Raw genomic sequence first — 20,512 nt, forward strand, 5'->3', positions numbered from 1 at the left:
GAAGGGCTCTGCCTCCAAGAGGGACTTCCTAAGGAGCAATTTCTCTATAATTAGCCACCACTCCAGTATCTGGAATTTTTTTCCTATGAAAGTAAATTGCCCTGATTTTCTTCTGCAGGATGAGCCCCAACAGACATTCCTGTCTGGAATCTTTTTTTTTTCCTCCAGACTCTGTTTAAGCAGGCAGCATCCTTCTCTCCTTCTGCGTGGGTCTGTGTGTTTGCCTTCTGTCCAGTTTCATTTTCCTTCTTTCCCCTTCTTTTCTCCAGTCCCCCTCTCCTTTTTCTCTCTCACTTTCCCTCCAGCTCAGCTCACAGTGAGCATTCTTCCCTCGAAATCCCTGCCTCAGGACCCCAGTCTCCATGTCTGATGTTTTCTGTCCCTCCCATGACTTTGCATTTGACCACTTGGTCAGCTTCTCTAGAGCCTCTGTAGTCTGTACAACTTGTAACTTTCACTATCACACAGTGTTCTCTGGAAATCCCAGGAAGTCTGAAAGCAACATACAGAGAGACATATGCAGGTGTATAGGCAGTGAGTCTATACACTAAAACATCGAAACCAATGGATGCCGATGGTCCTTAACCTTACACTGTGGCCAAAGGGAGGTATGGACCAGATGGACTGGATTCTAAAGGATGTAAAACAGGAAATAGTTCAGATTATTCCATCATCAGGCTGATGATATTTGGTGATACTGAAGGTCGGGCTGCCAGGTTGCATAAATGATTGAAGTGAGTCATGTCTAGTTTAAATAAAGGATTCCGAACAGCAGGTGTCCAGGCTGGTGAGATAGTAAGGGGCAGTGGGGATGGAGTGGGGATGGGTGAGCCAGTGAGTTCAAACACACATAAAAGGGGCACTCAGGCTCGGAACATGGCTCAGTAGTAGAGCACTTACCTAGCATTCTCAAAGCCCTGGGATCTATCCCTATTTCCACAAAAATATTAAAATAGAAGAACAGTTCCTGTTTCTCAGGGTCATGTGGCATTTGTCAACACACATGGAAGCCCTTGCTGCCATGTCTCCAGTTCCTCAAGAGAAGCCAAAAGTCCCACTTTTTTATATGACCTCTTCCGATTTCTTTTAATGTTGGCAGTCAATTAATGCTGTGTAGGTCAAACATGTATCTATTGCTCTCAACTCAACTAAGAGTTATCTGGTAAGAACCAGACTTCAGTCTCTACTGTCGAAAACTACAGGAGAGGGGGCTGGAGCAATGGCTCAGCGGTTAAGAGCATTCTCTGTTCTTCCAGAGGATCAGAGTTCAATTCCCAGCACCCATGTCAGCCAGCTCACATTCACCTATAACTCCAGCTCCAAGTGATATCAACAGGCACACAAATAGGTAGACACACATGTACATAAAATTTAAATGTAAGTCTTTAAATGCTACATGAGAGAAAGTAATAACAGGAAATATGTGTTTAAGACTGGAAGAATGAGATTCTTGTGATCTCTAAGGAAGTCAAATGCAAGCTTGAAAGACAGTTTTCCGGGAATGGCCCTCCCTCCCTTCACCCTTTTCTTTTCCTTCACCTGCTCCACCATCTGCCTCCACCCCTGCCTGCACTAGGTGGGTCATAGCCCTAGACCACCTTCCCAGAAAGACGTAGATACACTTCCCACCCACACCCACCCCTGTGATGGATGGGTGGATCCTTCTAGAAGGAGTTTCAGGACACTAAGTGCCTATCTCAGGCAGGACAGAAATCTGCTACTCTTTACTGATGCTCACACCCCAAGTTTGTCATTCATGGTCACTGTTGAGATCCATGAGAGAGGGACTGTTGGGGCTTCACAGGTGTGTCACTTGAAGTTATTCAAATCCGAAACCACCTTATTGATAGAGAAATATTGACCCACGCGGGTGCCTCATTTCTATGACTTCCTGGTGAGTTAACTTCCTGTTTCTCAGAGCTAAGGGCCCACCCTGTTATAAAGGTCAACAGTTCCTAGTTATATATCTAAGTAAACATGGCAGGCTGGAGGGCTTGAGGCCAAAGGGGAAGCATTTCTCTTAGAGACTGTCTCCATGCTTGGAGAGCAGAATTTGGCAGTAGAGCCCTAGCTCAGGGCCATACAGCCTGGGGGTGTGGGGTCCTCAGTGGCTGGGGATGGCAGGTACCAACACTCTGAGCCTGTAGTAATAAGAGCGGCGGGGTTGCGTCCCCAGCACCCCGGTCGCCTGGCTAGCTTATGCCTCAAAATAACAACACACAAATTGTATTCATTTAAACACTGCTTGGCCCTTTAGCTCTAGCCCTTACTGGCTAATTCTGATATCCCAATCAACCCATCTCTAATAATCTGTGAGTACCGGTCTTACCGGGAAGATTCTAGCCTACGTCCATCCTGGGTTGAATCGCGTGTGTCTGCCCGGGAGCGGGGCATGGCGTTTCTTCTGAGGCGTCTGCTCCCGAAAGGAGAGCTGTAGAGTCTTAACTCACTTCCTCTTCCTCCCAGCATTCTGTTCTGTTTACTCCTCCCACCTATGTTTTAACCTATGAGGGCCAGCCAAGCAGTTTCTTTATTTTTTTAACCAATGACCTTCCTCCATCATGAGTCCTATGGTTAGACAGAACACCTGCATGAGCGACATCCCAGGATCTCCTGTATATATCTTTTGGCTTTATTTCCCAGATTTTCCTCAGATGGTGTCTGCTCATTTCCTGAGCATTTTGCAAGAGACCAGGCATAAGCCTGTAGCTGATGCAACCGCAAAGATGCTGGGAGTTCGTGACCGCTTCCGTGCTGTGTCTAAATGGAATTGTCTGGTGAGCTTAGGCAGGCACACAGTCCTGTAGCAGTTCAGCGTTCAGGTCTATACATGCGATAGTTACAGTCCTTCCTTCCTCAGTGCCCAGTGTTGACATGGCAGGCACGGGGTACAGAAAGAGCAGGATTCACATTTGAGCAGATCTGGGGGGTGGCCAGCCTTTCCAAACAGCAGGTAAGTTAGCATGAGGATATAATTTGGGAGCTTCTTTAAACCCCCACCATATTAATTTCCTTCTCCATTCCTAGACCCATTGCTGATGGTACCCCTCAGTACCCCTCAGCTCACATGAGCTGATGGCAATCTGTCCCTCTCCCATGTAGTCTATCCACTTTGCATCCTTGGGCTGCAGACAAGTTCATTGGCTGATTCCCAGGGGCCTCTCACAATGCACGCCCAACCTTTTGACACAACATTGAATCTACAATACCTTGAGCCTCCTTCCCAGCCATCCTGAGCTGCAGCATAGCCTATAGGCCAAAACTTGGACATGCTCATCCATTAGTTGTTCTGTCCGCATCTGATTTGGTTTTGGTGATGGTGGATTTTGGATTTGTGCGTGGGGAAAAAAAAGTATAGCTCAGATTGCTCTTAAACTCAAGATATGCTTCCTGCCTCCCCGGTGTTGGAATTAGAGCTATGTCCCCATCACGTCCAGGCATGAACAAGTTTCCCAACCTTACCTAAGGCATCAAAAGTCACTCGTTCTAATTTAAAAAATCGAAACAAATGAGTGCTGACAGCTCTACCCACCCTGGAACGATTCATCAGATAATTAGATGGATTTTTTCTTCATATTTAAATTGTTGATTCTAGAATCTTGGCAAACACAATCATCTTCAAGTGAAGCTGATAGGAACCGAGGAAAACTTCCAGGATGGCTGGAAAAGCCCGTGCTTGCTCCTACAGCTTCTATCAGAACAGTGCCAGTGCAGCTGCCCAAAAGACAACGCAGACCAGGGCCTTGACCACAGTGCCCACAAAGTATCTCTGTGGCTTTTAACGTTTGTCTTCAGATAAAGCACACACAGTCCCTGAGTCGCAAACTAAATGACATATCTTTTCATTTGTTCAGTAAGTGAGGCTTCAGCCATGGGCAGAACAAACAGCCCCACTTCCTGCAGAACTTATCTTCTGTACCTGTGGGCCCAGAGATGAAGCAGGGAGATTCCTGAGAAGTAAATACAATACAACACCTTGTTATATTGCTTTGCAGTTTCTCTATAGAAGCTCGGCAGAGCCAGGACCAGACTTTCCTCCCAAACCCTGGCCTCTGCTCCTCCTGTAGCCTCATGGTCAGTGCTGAGAAGGGGAGGAGGGCCCAAGGTTAGGTTACCTCTAGCTCAGCAAGTCTTTCCTGTAAAAGGTCAGATAATATCTGCAGGCACGTTGCAATGTTTAGTGCTGCAGTGAGGCACCAAAGACCCTGCTAATAATGTGTAATGAATGAAACTGTTTTTCAGTAAGATTTTATTTATAGAAACAAGTAGCAGACCAGATTTACCCATAAACCATGGTTTACTGCCCATGTTAAAATGAATGCATTTTCATCTTGAAATGATGTTCCACAGAATGGGTGGATTCTCTGCCATGTTGTCTGGCTCTACTTTGAAACAGGGGTGGAAGGTGAGACCCTTATCACCTTTTGTCACATCATCTTAGGAAAGCAACCTTGTATTCATTAGATGGATGTCTAGATACAGTGTGTCTGTAAAATGAATTTCTGAAACACATTGTGTCTATAAGTCAGGCATGTTGTAAGTCTCAGAGTGTATCAGATGTGGGATTCCTATCTGCATACTGTGAATATGTTTTATTGTCGTCGGTTAAGAAGCTAATTTGGCCTATAGTGGGGCAGAATATAGCCAGGCTGGAAAAGAGAGACAGACAGACAGACAGTAGGCAGAGTCAAGGAGATGCCATGTAGCTGCTGAAGGATAAGACTCCAGAACCTTATCTTGTAAGCCACAGCCTCGTGACAATACACAGATTAATAGAAATGGGTTAATTTAAGATATAAGAGCTGGGTAAGGATACGCCTAAACCACTGGTCAAGCAGTGTTGTAATTAATATAGTTTCTGTGTGATTATTCAGATCTGAGGAGCGGCCTGGAAACAAATGTACAGTCTCCGCTTACAGATGACCCCCAAATAGAAGGGGTTATCCATGGCTAATAGGAAAGGAGAAAAGATCCCATACTGCATGGAGACTTCGCAACTCAGTGATCTGGTTTAGGGGCCTGAGTAAGTACTCAAAAGTGAGTTTACCTGACATATGATTGTTAGAAACCACCCCAAGCGTTAGCAATAGTGGAACCATAGTCAGAATAGCCTCTAGCGGGGTATTAGGGAAGTAACTAGGTTAGTGACGCACAGCTTGTTCATTTACCACCGATTCCATTCCTGTGAAAGTCCAGCGCTTCTGGTGAGGTGATCATTTTGATATTTTACATACATAAGTCAAGCATAGAAATTGTACTCAGCTTTCTATCAGACCACAAATTTCTTTTTTATTGTTCTGTTGTTGTTTTGGTTGGTTGCGTGGTTGTTTTCCCTATACAGCGTCTCCTCAAGCTCACTATGTAGCTGAGAGTGACCTTGAACCTCTGATTCTCTTGCCTTTGCCTTTGAGTGCTGGTATAGAAGCTAGACCACTGTTTTGGAAGGCTAGATGGTCAGTGAGCCCACAGGACTCTCGTGTCTCTGCTCCTCTCTCAGTTCTAGCCTTACAGGTGAAAATCCCCTAGGACTGTGCTGTATAATTTGACAGGGCCTAGTCATGTGAGACCTTGGATTATTTCAAATATGTACAGTCTTAGGCTGGGCATGATAGCAAATGCCTGTTATCACAGTACATGGGAAACAGAAGAAGGAGAAAGGAGAATCAAGAGTTCAGGACCATCCTTTGCTACATAGAAGTTCAAAGCCAGCCTGGATTACATGAGACCATCTCTAAACAAAACTAAACTCTGTGTAGTCTGATTTGAAATAAGTGGTTAATATAAAATATACAGGCTTTCAAAGACACAGTAACATGAAAAAAATGTAAAATATTTCACTAACCACTTCATGGTCAATGTATGCTGAAGTAATATCCTGAATATATTGGATAAATATATTACATAGTCAGATTATAATTATCATAGATATTTTATGTTACATCTGCATATGAACATTAAACATAATTCAACTATTTCTCTTTTTAAAAATTTATTTATTTATGTATTATATGCACAGTGTTCTGCCTGCATGTATGCCTGCATGCCAGAAGAGGGCACCAGATCTTATTATATGAATGGTTCTAAGTCACCATGTGGTTGCTGGGAATTGAACTCACGACTTTGGAAGAGAAGCCAGTGCTCTTAACTGTTGAGCCATCTCTCCATCCCAATTTCAACTATTTTTTATGTTGTTAATGAATTTTCTAGAAAATCTAAAACAATGTATGTATGTCTGTGTATATATTTCTACTGTACATGGCAGATCTAGAACATTCCTCTGAATTAATAAAATTAATATGCTGTGGGCCAGCAAGGTAGCTTCCACGGGTAAAGGCATTTACTACTAAGTCTGATGGCCTAAGTTCAGTCCCTGAAAAAGTCATGCCTCAAGACTGTTACCCCTCTTCCCATCCAAGAGAGGCTCCATTGGGGAAACATGTCACGCGTGAGCACCCATCTCCCCCAGCCCTTCTTCCTGCCTACAGCTACATTACTGAGATCAGCAGGGTGAGAGCAGGGAGCAGAAGCTGGGGACCTTACTAACTGTCCTGTGGACTACATGCTGGTGCCCACCTGCCAGCCCCACTGGCTCTCATGTATCCCAGATACATGCAGAAAAACGTGCTGTGTGTGTCTGTAGTTTTTGATGTTTGTGACTGTTCAGAACCACACTAGAGTCTAAACCAAAAGATGTCCAAATTCGTTCGAAGGTTGTGAGGTTCTTGTGTGAGGGAGGGTGGCGAAGGAGCCTCCTGAGGCTTGTCAGGAAGGCATAGGAGGGACAAGGTCACCCTGGAGATGCTGCCAAGTCTCTGTTTTCCTTTAACCTGGGAAACAATTTAAGATTCTTTCTTCCTAATGAGCAAATTAATAGAATCCAATCACTACCAGAGTCAAGGTACTCACATCAATGAAGATGAGAGGCTGTGGATAGGTCACACGGGAGGAAGCAGATGTTTTTCTCTTTTATTTACTATTGCCAAAATTGGATTTTCTGAAAGCCCCCATTGTCTTTGAAGACTTTATCTAATTTGCAATGTTCTTTTCCAGATGGGGGAAGAAAGACAGTCCATTGGAAACCCTCAGCTAAATTGTAACTATTTGTTGATTTGATCAGTCCTGCTATGGTTACTATGGAAACCCGAGTTCTTTCAAATGCCCTCTAGCCACAAAACAGAAATCTGACGTCCCCCCAGTACGGATTCTACTTCTTTGGTCCCTAAATAACTACTTAATTACTTTCTGATCTGGGTGATATTAAGGGGGTAAAAAAATGAATCTATTAAAAGGGCATCAGTTGAGAGATATTTTAATGTTTCTACTTCAGTTGATTTTAGAAGCAAAATCTTAATAGGATATGAGGTGAAAACCATTTTCTACATTCGTTAGGTCGTTTGTCGATAGCCCTCAGCACTGAGCAAACCCAGAGAGTCTCTGATCGTCACAGCCCAGGCTTGTGATCAGTGCGGGAGGGAGAACAAAGGCTGCCCCGGTGTCCTCCCACTGGACTAACTTAATTTAGAGACACAATACATAATTTTGTTGGGAAACAAAAAGAAATAAAGAAGAAAAGATTGCCCATCCCAGCTTTTTGTGCCGTCCTAACAAATCCCTAACGTAGAGTGAAAATCCTTGTGTAATGGGCATGACTTTGTGAGTGGATGTTGTGGGGTGAGGAAGCGGGCAAACCTAATGCTAGAAGCAGCTCTCCCTGTGTACCCAGGCTCTGGTACCCATAGGAGGTCAGGGTGTGAGTGAGGATGATGCACCCTGCTATTTATAGCAACTGGAAAAGGGGAATGGAGGGATTATGTCCCTTGGCACAAATGTAAACGTGGAGAAAAAAAACACTGACGGTTCTTTATGGCCCTATTCCGGATACCTCAGCAGAATTAAGGCAACAAAAGCCCGGTGACAGAAAAGCTTATGTGGTTCTGGGAAGACAGGTAGACTAGTTGGTAGAGTGCTTACCATCATGAGGACCTGAGTTCAGATCCCTAGCACCCGCATAAAAAGCCTGGCACTGGGCGGGGTGAGAGTGGTGAAGCCTGGGACTCTCTGGCCAGTCAGTCAAATCAGTAACTCCAGGTTCCATGAGAGACCCTGCCCTCCCAAATAAGATGAAGAGCAACTGAGAGAGACATGTGACAGCAGCCTTTGGTCTCCACGTGTGCATACATTTGTCTGCACATATGAACACAGACACGCACATACACCACACACACCAATATGCGATCCAAGCCAGATACCTGGAGTGTGAGCTACTGCCAGGATGAGGTAAGGATTTCGAGGCTAGCCCGGTAGATGTGGTGGTGGAGACTTGAGAGTTCACCCTGCGTTTCACCGAATCAATCTGCAGTTAATCAGAGTCCCAGGTACTCATTACATCCTCAGAGGTGCTGATTGAGAAGACAAACCCCATTGATTAACGAGTGAGCAGATTCATCAGCTAGAGCTGCAGTGAAGTGAGGGGAATCAATGGATCAAACTGGGACCCATACCAAACCTCCTGCCTTTGTATGACCCGTGAATTAAGAATAATTTGTTTTGAAATGTCTTTTTACCCTCAAATCAAAGAACTATAATGTTGTGAGACATGAAAATTAGGTGAAAATTAAATTTCCACGTCCCTAAATAGAGTTTTCTCAATGAGGGCCACATTCATTTCCATAAGCATTTTGCCTGAGGCTGCTTTGGTGCTGGGGCAAAGTGTGGTCCCAAAAAGCCTGAAATCTGTGCCCTCTGGTCCTCTACTGAAGTTTCGGGATCCCAGGATTAGCAGAATTTGGAGTGGAAGACCTGGGAAGGGTATTTAAAATCATCTATGTTGATGGGGAAGGAACAGCCCAGAAGGGACACACTTGCAAAGTCGGTGGTATAAGAACTCTGTTCTCCTGTCTGAAATGGTTCTTATTTCCTACCTCCTCCTCTGCTCTTGCCTGCAGCACCCACTTTTCTGAGCATGTGTGTGTGTGTGCACACATACACACACATGTACACACACATACATACACACGCACACTAAATCTATGTAAACTTTGAAGTAATTCTCAAGCTTCTTACAAACTTCTTTGCTAGACACACCTATCTCCGGGGGTGGTTGGAGGCCTTCAGCAGAAAGCCTTCAGAAAGTCATTTCGGAGTCAGAGAGCATCCCACCCCTTACATGCCCAGAGCCCAGTAGCAGTTGGGTAAAACCCACATGGGTCGTGAATCTGATGTCAGAGATAGACCAGCTTCTTTCCCACGCTGTTTGTCACTTTACATGTTTTTCCTTTGATCGTTTTCAAAAGGAGACTTTGGGTTATTTTAGCATAGGCAGATATTACCAAGTATCGGGTAAACCGAGCATTTGTGCCGTGGTGTCTCCCCTGGGGTCTTCCTGGGCTGACCTATCACAGATGGAAGCTAGAGGGGGAAATTGCTAAAGCCTGTCAGTGCATCCAGGCTCATTCCTAGAGACACTGAGGCAAAGGTGGCCAATGACCCTATCAAAATGCTTCAAACGTCAAGATTCCAATGGATGTTTTTGTTGCTGGCTGGTTCCCTTTAATAATGTTATAGATTAAGATCTCTAGCCAGAAGGCAAAGCTTTGGTAGTTAGAATAAAATACCCTATTTGGGGAACAGTTACGGGTTTGTGAGTACTGACCTAAAGACTCATAATTACATGCTGTAAGAGAAGAAAATGTGTTTCTACTTGGCAAGTATTTGTCCAGCTTCCCATTTTAATAGACAAAGCCTTACCACGCTAATGTCTCACCCACTTGCCCCCAGTTCTCAACCTGTAGGTTGCGGCTGCTTTGGGATCGAATGACCCTTCCACAGGGGTCATCTAAGACCATCAGAAAACACAGATATTTACATTGTGATTCATAACAGTAGCAAAATTACAGTCATGAAGTAAAAATGAAAACAGTTTTATGGTTGGGGGTCACCATGACATGAGGGACTGTATGAAGGGGTTGCAGCGTTAGGAGGGTTGAGTACTGCATTTCCCCTCATTGCTCCTATTCAGGCTCAGGTATGCTATGACCCATTTGGGCGGTAGGATTTGGGTTGTGAAAACCAGGCTCTCTGGCATCCTCTCTCTGAAGCTACCTCGCCCCGGATGGACCTCTATGGCTGCTCTTGTCCCTCCTCGTGTGTATTTCTCTGTTAAGAAGGTGCCGGTTCATTTTCACTGATGTTAGTACTTGGGACAGTGGAGCTTTCTCGTCACCAGGGTTTTCTAGACAGCAGAGGAGAGCTGGAGGACACAGAACCTGGTGATGTGGCCTTCAGTTAACCGGAACAGGTTAATCCATGTCTCCCAACTTGTTTTACTGGGGAAATCTCGGGCCCCTTGGGTCACTGAGGAGCTTCTGAATCATCAAGAGAGCAGATTTTATTAGGAGCATGTGCGTTTTCTGGAGATGTCCCCTGGTTGGTGGAGTGCAGGGGGCACCTGGGTTTGATCCACAGCATGATGAACTAGGCGTGGAGGCACACACCTGTAGTCCTAACACCCAGGAGGTAGAGACAAACGTCAGGCATTCAGAGCCACTGGGCTGCCTAGAAAGTTCAAGGCCAAGCTGAGTTACAGGAACATTTTGAGGGTGGAGAGTCACACGTGAGGGGGAGGGGCTAACTTGAACTGGGAAAAGAGAAAAGACAAATGTGGCGTTGGTTTTATTCTAACTGTTGAAGAGTCATCTGTGCGTAAAATTATTGGGAACCTAGCTGTGCGCGCTCAGACATGTGTACTAACGAGAATGCCCCCACCACCCCGTCACATGGGTGGGTGTCTAGCAAGATACATCCACTGATGCAGTGGAACTGTTAGTGCCCAGAAATGCCGAGGAGGGCGAGGGAATGGGCCTGGCCACGTGCGGCTTGGTTCCAGGCTTTTCGCTCTTCTCAGAATGAGGTAGTTCTGTGCCTTCTAGGGATCCACCATCCTGCCTACCCCAATCCCACTCCTGTGTCACCAGGTGACTGCTCTGTGCTTTCTAAACCTACATCAGCAGGCTCCGGCGTTTGCCTCACGGTGCTGTGTCCAAGAGAGTGAGGGCGGTGAGCCTTCGGAGCACTGCTTTCAAGAGTTCTCTTTCCTCCACCCTCCTCTGTGTCTTTTAAATCCTGTTCCATGAGGCTGAGAAAGCTTGGGAAGGTGGCGCCCCTTGAACACTCTGAGCTACTGGACAGCTTCTTCCCTCGGAGTAACCCCTTCCGTGTTCTCAAGGGTAGGTGGGTTCCGCTGGGTACTCCAGGGTGTGAAGGCTGTTTCTGTTTACAAACACTTCCAGGTGGATGGAATAAGCTGACGCTGGGGTCCCCGAACCCTAAGTGCTGTCTAAACCCGTGTGATGTGACATGCCCAAGCCATGTGCCTTTGTCCTTGTTTCTGTTGGAAACCGTCCTTCTGGGAAGAAGTAATATGACATCCTAAGACTGTATCTCCTAGAAAAGCCAGGCCCCAGTGGAGAACACAGGCATAGCTGGAAAGGGAAATAAAGGGATGGAGCTTCAGAGGTGGCTCAGCCGTCATTATCCTGTACAGCTCTCGCAGAAGACGTGGGTTCGGTTCCCAGCTCACTAGCCACCTGTAACTCTGGTTCCATGGGATCCAGCGCCCACTTTTGGCCTCCACCGGCACCTGCATGACCTCCGTGCACATACATACATACATACATATGTACATACATACAAACATACATGTACACATATACTCATATTTTTTAAATGGAGGGGGAAAGAGCTGGGGCAAAGCCATCACCTCTCTAGATCTCCCTCCCACAGGTAAACTGATCGCTTTTCCCAACTCTGCCCCCTCTTCGCTACTGGTTGGCCACTGACTCTCACCCACCTTGGTATCCCAGGAAGCAGCATGGTACAGTGCAGGAAGGGCCACATTCCTGGTACATAGCTCAGCCTTGCCATTGCCTGGCTGTGTGGCCTTGGCACTCTATCACTTGGCTGGCCTGTCTCCCCTCTGTCTCTTCAAGTCAAATATAAAAGAGATAAAACGTCTTAAGCTTGCAAGACTGCCTGGATGGTTAAATGAGTAAATATGAAAGTTTAGAACAAAGTCTCCATGTTGTTCCTGGGTTCTGCCCGCATCCCTACTCCAGGAGGTGGGAATCAAGAGGCTGTCTGAGATGCTATTTTCCTCAGTAGCCATCTTCAAGGAAACTCAAAAGCTCTGTTCTTCTGATTGGATCTGAAGCTCCCATCTGTATGCTGGGTACCATGTTGGTGACTTTTCTTACTGCTATGACAAATGACAAATGCCTGGCAAGAAGTGAGTTAAGAGAGGAAAGGTTTATTGAGGGATTAGAGTCCATCATAGGGTAGGCATGGCGGCAACAGGATGAGGAAGCTGGCCATGTTGCCTCTGCACATGGAAACGGAGGCTGGACAGGATGCGGGGCTGGGCCCATCCCCACTGACCCATGTCCTCCATTAAGGCTCTCCCTTAACGTTTCAAAACATTCCCAAACAGGGCCACCAGTGGGGACCAAGTATTCAAACACATGAACCTGTGGGGGACATTTCACATCTAAACCACAGCAAATATAAGCAACAACTGGACCGTAGTTCACTCCACTTCTCCAGTGGACAGAGAAGTCCAGTGACTCTGGTCACATGGTCGCACCACAGCGCCTCCTCCTGGGAAGTTTTGTGTTTGCTCTTATTTTATGCATTTCTTGTGCCCTTTTATGATGAGCCCTAGGGGGAAAACAGCTTGATCTGCCTGAGATAGGAAATGTCACCCGTGCTGGGGTAATGCACCCCAACCTTGAAGCAAAACTGGAGGATGGTCACTCCCCCACACCTCAGAGCAGCTTTGCTCTCACTTGACCCTAACTAATCTTCACCCTGTGGGCATTTATGAAAATCTGTCAGCCGCCAGCCCGTGACTGGCCCCAGAGGCTGTGTGTGGGTCTCTTAGCTGAGAGGCTACACAGAAATAAGCAGGACCTTCGGACTCAGCAAGAGCCATCAGTGATTGGCCGCATGAGAGAGTGCCACCACTGTCTCATTTTTTTTAATCTTTCTGCACCCCACACAGCTCCAGTCCCCAGTAGCCTGTGAGTACCCATGTAGGTCATGGTAATGCTCCGATACATCTCCATTGGCCACTTTCAAGGCCTGTGGGTTACACCCGAAGAATCTCAGGACATCTAGTTTGTGGCAAACCTTCTGCCTGCCCACCTTCCTCTCCCGTTTGAGGCTCTCTACCCTTGAAGCCACGTAGGCTTCAGCTAGCTCCTCTCTGCTGCAGCCTGCAACAAGTCGACACCTCAGACAGTGATCCACATAAAAAAAAGTGACCCCCAGCAGTCTCTTACACCAGACTGGTGCGCCCCCATATAACAGACACAGAAAAAGGTATGGATTTACACCCTGGTCTTGCATTGAAACTTCTCCTCCAGAATCCCCCCATTCCTCTGAAGATCAACTCTGGCAGGAGAACCACTTGGCCCTTTCTGAGTCTACCTATTCAAGGAGTAGCCCTGCAGCGACTTTGTTTCCTAATCTCCACTATCCTGAATCTCTTCTGATACTTCCTGCCACCTGGAAGGGCTATGGCTGGATACTATCGGGGCAGCTTCTAGTGCTGAGCCAGTAGAAATGGAAGATCCCATTCATCTGCGATGAGGTAGCATTTCAGTCCATTTTACAGAAGGCAAAGCTGAGACCCATGGCAATTAAGGATATCCTAAGTGTCATTCCAGTCTATGACCACTCCTGAACGTCCCCAGCCTCCATGTGAGCTGATGGCCGTGAAGCCCAGAGAAGAACACAGAAAGTCCAGCTGTAACTGGTCCTGGAAGCAGGTGCCTCATGGAGCTATGATTAGATGCCTGGGTCTTAAAAAACCATATGATTTTAAAATGTTCAACGAACAAAGGCTTAAACAGAATATTTTAAGTTCTGTGCTAAATTTAATAGCAGATGGCTCTCCTTTCAAAAATGCTTGCTCCTGTCCCTTCAAGACACTTTAGAAAAAGTTTATGTTTGAGTAGCTGAACAAGTGGATCCAGCACCACAGAGACAGACTCATAAAAACAGAAACCTCTGTGTGAAAGCACAGGTTCGAGCCCCTTTGGGGTGGGGTATGGTATGGTGCTCTGTTCGTCTTTCTCACGGCTGTCCATCCAACCATGAAGGAAAATAAAGCCAGCCTCAGGGTCAGCCCTGGCTTGGGCAGCTTTGAGTATTTACCTGCAGGAGGCGGCTTCTTGTGCACGTTCCAATTCAAGCTGAACCCAGTAGAGACTCTTTCATTTGACTTCCGCCCTCGTGTGACGCCCATCATCTCCCATCATCCCGCAGATTGTTGTCTGCTTCTCTCTTTAAAGCGGATGCTGCGGCTCTCGGCCCACTCTAGGGTCCCTGGCCTCTCCACTGCCTCCCTCTCTGTTCCAGTCCATTCTCAGTTCTGTGGCTGGCAGAGTCTGGGCGCAGCAGAAGTTTTAGAACATTCAGAAGACCCAAAATGATGCATAATTGTTTGGGGATTGCAGTTTTTTGTAAGTTAAGGTGCCTGTACTACCTCTATGTGTTTTATAAGTAGTGTCCTGGGCAAGCACTTGGCTCTCACCTTAGTGCAGCAAGTCCCCTCTGCACAGGTCCCTCTGGGAAGATAGACCAGGTGCAGTCTTTGCGCCACTTTGCAGTATTCACTGGGCCTCCACTGCCACAGCTTACCCGCCATGAACCTTAGGCAAATTTCTGCAACTGCTCCAGGAGCTAAATACCACAAGAGGGCAGTAAAGACTCACAAAAAAGACTCCCTGCATCTTAATGAATACAGACCATCGAGGAGCAAACAACGAGGGTCCTCCACTTGCTTGGAAGCTAACAAGGGCCGAAAAAGAAATAGGCATTTCATGCTCCCAGCTGCTCCTGATTTTAGACAACAGTCACGGTGCTAAAAAGAGAAGCGGTCAAGCGCCTCGTAGGTCTTGTTGGCTCCTTCCGTCTATGGCTTGCCCAGAGAAGTCCCCGTGCTGCTGACAGTCTGGAAAACCATTTACTTGACTGTATGTATGAAACATGAGACTCCCGACCGTGCACAGCCTGAGTGGTGGCAAACCCTGGCAGAAAAAGAAGTGGGTTAGGGTGAGAAATGTCGCAGCCATTCCCTCCCCCCTTACTAGGGGTTCCCTAAAGTGGGCATCGGAGGAATGGTGCTGCCAGTCCCAATGGGAGAAGAACTGCATTTTCATGGGTGGAAACACCAAGAAAAGGTTAAAATTGGGAGGATCTTCAAACAGGATCCTCCCATAGCAATGGGGGGGGGGGGGAGCGAAGGGCAATGCCCTTGCTGGGACCACTTACCAGGTGAGGCACTTTGAGCTGCTTCTAGATCAGGTGGCTTCCCCTGAGGAGACAGAGCCAGAGGCAGTTAGGTTCACAGTTGCTGGTGGGGGGAGGGGTGCACGATTCTGCACCCTCTCTGAAGAGCTACTGGCAGTTAATAGTAACTGGTGGGTGGGGGTAGGGGGAGTAATGACCGTTAAGGTGCCCAAGCTCCTGTAACTCTAATCAAACTCAGTTGGGTCACCCAAAAAAGGAAGGGGCAAAGAGAGAGGGAGATAGACTTGCAGTGGAAAGGAAACCTAGCCAGGAAGAGGAGGGAATCAGTGGGAATGGGAAGGAAATAGGAGATGGTGATAGGACGGGGGAGTTGGGGAGACCAAAATACTCCTCATACATGTGTGAAAAAGAGATTAGCCGACTTAACAAGCATGTCATCCGTCACTGGATGAATCAAAGCACGTAATGGGAAAACAGATAACGGTAAAGAAAACAGCATGCATAATGGCTACTAGAAACCCATAAGGCTTGGCAGAAAAATAACCAAGCATTGTTGTCCACACCAGGCAAAGCTGTAATCGATCCTGGGCCCCACTTCCCCCCACCCACCCATCCACCCACCCTCGGTGTATGACTCAGTTGCCACAACGTCGAGGCCTGTGGACTTCCTGACTTTAACAGTGGCAGCCACCTGAGTGGATGTGCCCATAAAACCAGTTCTCATGAAGGAAATTACAGAAATGGCTTGCTGTGTGTCCCCTGCCCTTGGGCTTTGCTGCCAAAGGACCTACTATGTTGGCAACGCAGCCTTATTTGCCTGTGCCACTTAGAGCATCAAACATCACAGGAGAGACTGGTGATTTAATTCAGATGCGTCAGGACCGTTTTACTGTTGCTACCCTGATAAGTTAGCAAGGAGTCATAGGTATTTTATCTAAGCCGCTAAGGCTTGAGGCCCCAAGTTCGAGCCCCAACACTGAAAAATCAAATCTATCAAAATGGGAAAGGCCATTAGTAGGTGAGGATAAACGATTTGAGAATCTGCAGGACGTGGGACGAGAGTAAAAAATGCACCCCAGAGCCCCGCCCCAGCCACTGCCTGCCATTCTAAATCATGGCCACACATTCATTCATCTGAACGTCATGCCACGGCATCAGAGGTGGGAAATGACGTCAGAGAGTATTTGGGCTGAGCAGTCAGAATTATGTACTGACCTTTGCTATGGCAGGGAGAGTGCTAATTCAAAGCATGATTTGGGGCTTCAGAACCAAGGGAAGAAATGTCCCTCAGATCTATCTCTGTAACTTTGCCTGTAACCTGAGGCACCTGTGTTCCTTGGCCCCAAATTCTTTTAGAGGTTGAACTGCTCTGTCATCCTCCTGAGGTTGGTGACACCCATTCTGGGGCCACCTGGAGCACAGGAGCCAGCAGGTGCAGAGTCCTGTGTTTGGGAGAAAGTGGTGTCCTTCCCTTTCTCCATAGCATGAGCAGCCAAACCTGTGAAGGGCTGGAGGCAGTGGAGTTGGGCCTGGGGACCATCTCCAAGGTTCATACATCTTCATCTGCATGCAGACATCCTCATCATAGGCAGGTTAGGCCTCCGCTGGGACCCTGCCAGGGCTGACAGTCTGTGATCCTGGAGAGGGTGGCTAGTACACACCGGAGATTTGCTTGCTGTTCGTCTGTGACTCCCAGCTTGGGAAGAAAACTACTCAGCAGGCGTTGACAGTCATCCAGGCCCCAAAGTCCAAGAGCATAAACACGAGCATACAGTCAAGTGAGAGTGGGGTGACAAGGGAGGTGGCCTGCCCCGGGGACGGCTGTTTACTTTCTGTACAGATGAACTTTCCTTCTGTTGGCATCTTCTGTAACCCACACAGGCCAGGAGCCCTGCAAACATGACCCATTGCTCACAGCCCTCAAGCCTAGGAGGTTCAGGATCAGGGCAGACACGGATTTGGCATCTGGATCATAGATGGATGCCTGTTCCTGTTTCCCTAGAAAGCATGACATGTGACCCCCCCCATTGTGACCGTGGACCCTTGGTGACTTAATCATCCCCCCCCTCACTTCTTCCTCACACTGTCATGTTAGGAGTTAGAATCTCCACATGTAAATTTGGGGCGGATGGGTGAAACATTCAGGCCATGCCACCGTCCGAGACCGTTCCTTTCAGTATGTCAACCGTGGAGCCCACAGGCCTCGTGAGCATGCGTGAGGCTGAGCATAGCATGAGTGTGACCTCACACAAACGCTATGACCCTTTAATATAGTTCCTCACGTTGTGGTGACCCCCAACCATAAAATTATTTTCATTGCTCCTTCATGACTGTAATCTCGCTAGTGTTATGGATCATAATGTAACTATCTAATATGCAGAATATCTGATATCCGACCCCTGTGAAGGGGTTATGCATCCCCAGGGTGCTGCTCTAGTGCATGGCCTTTGAGAAGGTGACATCATTTCTGCACCTGCGTGAAGATGGTCCCAAAGCCAGATCGGAGAGGACACTGCTGAAAGTCCCAACCAATACCATAGACCGATGTCCTAAAAGAAATCAAAGCCTGTCTTTTGGAATTAGTGTCTCCCCCCTCCCACAAGATTTTCCTGTCTGTCCTTGTACAGCTGGCAGTAGGTGCCAGCTGCCTTGCCCCATCCAAACCCCTTGACTTGATGGCTCTACATCTATTAGAGAATCTAAACAAGAGAGGGATTCAGACTGGAAATGCTGCATCTGCCTGCTCTAGAAACAGTGACACCAGGAACAGCCGAGGTGTCCAACAGCAGAGTGAGAACCCGCTAGCACATGGCTAGGAAATGTGGGTTACAGTGGAATTCTGTGTTGCTAAACATGGAGTGAAAACGAGAGATTGCAGGACGTCTGTAGAATATTACTAGTGATTGTCTCTAGCTGAGAAAATTATAAGTAATTTTTTTTCTCCTTTAAAAAAATAGTATGCACTTTAAATTTTTCTAAAATGAACATATATCACTTTATTTCAAGAAGCAATAACTCTGCCTTTTAGAAAATGTTATGTGGACAGAGAAGTTGAGGCACACCAAGCCCCAAACATGTCCTAAATTCTGGAGATAGACCAGAGAGAGCTCGGCAGAAGAGCTCAAGCGCTTTCCAGTGCAGAGAGGGGGTGACCAGAGCATAGAGCATAAAGAGATCAGGAAGACCAAGAAGGAACCCAAACCACAGGGATCAAGGTTCCGGGGACAGCTGGCAGGGTGAGTGGGGACTGGGGGCTTAAGTCATAGACTAGAAGAAAAGTGGGTGTTACAATGTGGGTCACAGGAGGGAGAAAGCACAAAGGTCCTGATGGGGCAGCATGCTTGGCCTGTTCCAATAAATGACAAATGAGCTAGCCAGAGAACAACAGGCTTCTCACGTACTTTGCTGTGCTGCCCACGACCCTGTAATGCCCACTAAGTAGCATCCTTTTAACCTGTTGCCTAGCAACTGAGTAGCAGGCCTAGCTGTCAGGACTCATTGCTGTTTGGAAACATGGGCACTAACCTTGCTGACAGGTCCCCCTAGCAATCCCTCCCCAAGTCCTCGCAATTAGCTTCTGAAGCACTCAGTTGCTCTGAGCCATTACTGAGAGTGCATGAGTAATTACATTACCTTGAAGGCAAGGTTCTGTGCCTTGGTTCTGTACGGCACAACTGCTTCTGCTAATCCTTTCCTGCTTTGTGGAGCGGTGCTGAAATGCCTTGCCAGGGTTCAGATAATGAGCCCAGGGCATTGTTCATCATGTGAGGAAAAAGAAAAACATGTAAGAGAAATCCATGACAGTTCATGTGCTTCCGTGGTTGGGCACCATTGGCCTGTGCACCCCTGGAATGTCAGTAGTAGCAAAACCCTTCCGCAGCTCTTGAGTTCAGTGGCAGTCACTATGTTACACTGCAAATAATTTTGATAAGTACATCCATCAGAGCCATTCTTGTACCAAGGCAAGGAAATCCTTCTATTGAAGACACAGTCACAAAGCAAGTATGAATCAGATCACTTAAAGTAGGGCTGAGGGGAGTTAGACACTGACCTGCAGCTCAGAGGTCACCTAAGTAACCACTGGGAAACGTACACTCATACTGCAATGTGGGTTTTAGGGCTTGGATAAACCAGAACTTCTTGTCAGAATTTCCAGGCAAAGAGGCGTGGCATGAGAGCCAGCGAGTGATGACAGTAGCACACTCACCCCAACTCTGTTTTTTGGGGCGTCTGTTTGCTTGTTTAACAAAGCTAGTGCACTCTCACTGCACACAATTCAAGCAAGGCAAGGTATCGTTGGCACTAACTTAGACCTCCACCGTCGCTGCCACCAAAAGTCAAATAATCCTAGCTCTGCTGCTGCAAATGGTTTAACCTGATAGAAATGTGTGTCTCCCACCAACCTGCCCTTCATGTGCCTAGCATAAGTTATTATTGTTGTGATATCATTTTATGGATTTCAAAGACAGAGTCTCATATAATCCTGGCTGCCTTGCACTCCTGGTCCAGCTGCCTCTGCCTCCTGTGTGTGCTGGAACTGACTTCAGCATTGCACCACCGCACCCCACGATGTAAGTCATTTGGCATGAAACTCCATCCTGGTTTTAATTTGAAAACCCTGCATCAATGAAATGAGCATAAGGAGTCCCTCACATTGTCCAGACAAGTCTTGGACTCAGGAGGGGCCACTTATATACCCATGACGAGCTTCCAGCAGATGCCGACGTGCAAGGATCTGGGCTTGCGTGTTCAGATTCGTGTTGTATGGTCTGCTTGCCCTCCGCTCACTCTGTAGCCCTCCAGGGGCTACACAATGCGTCTGTAGTTCCAAATGAGATTCATTATTAGTTGATTATTAGCTCATTTCCTCATGAGGGGTGGACACTGGCTAGTCTCAGAGCCTGGAAATCCAGGTGGCATCATGAAGCCAGGGTAGACAAATGCTGAGGTGCCATGTTTTGGAGACCCCAAGTTCCCCAGGTGCAAGTTATTTTAATCAAAGCCAACAACACATGCTATACCTTTATCCAACTAAGGACAAAAGACGAGAGCATGGAAATTTCTAGCATTTAGAATTACCTTGCTCTACTTTACAACATCACACATCAAGGTTTTCATTTTTCTTTTTTTGAATAATTTCTATGCTGTTTTGTTTTACTTTGCTTTGTTTCAATACAGGGTTTCTCTTTGTAGCCCTGGTTGT

General features: G+C 46.9%; 1 protein-coding gene across 3 annotated transcripts in view; it reads left to right on the top strand.

Annotated features, from left to right (window-relative positions):
- Positions 1-20,512, top strand: part of Prkca (protein kinase C alpha) — a 417,908-nt gene that overhangs the window by 341,332 nt on the left and 56,064 nt on the right. The window lies entirely within an intron of this gene.

Source organism: Microtus pennsylvanicus, chromosome 11 (assembly GCF_037038515.1).
Source record: "Microtus pennsylvanicus isolate mMicPen1 chromosome 11, mMicPen1.hap1, whole genome shotgun sequence".
NCBI lineage: Eukaryota > Metazoa > Chordata > Mammalia > Rodentia > Cricetidae > Microtus > Microtus pennsylvanicus.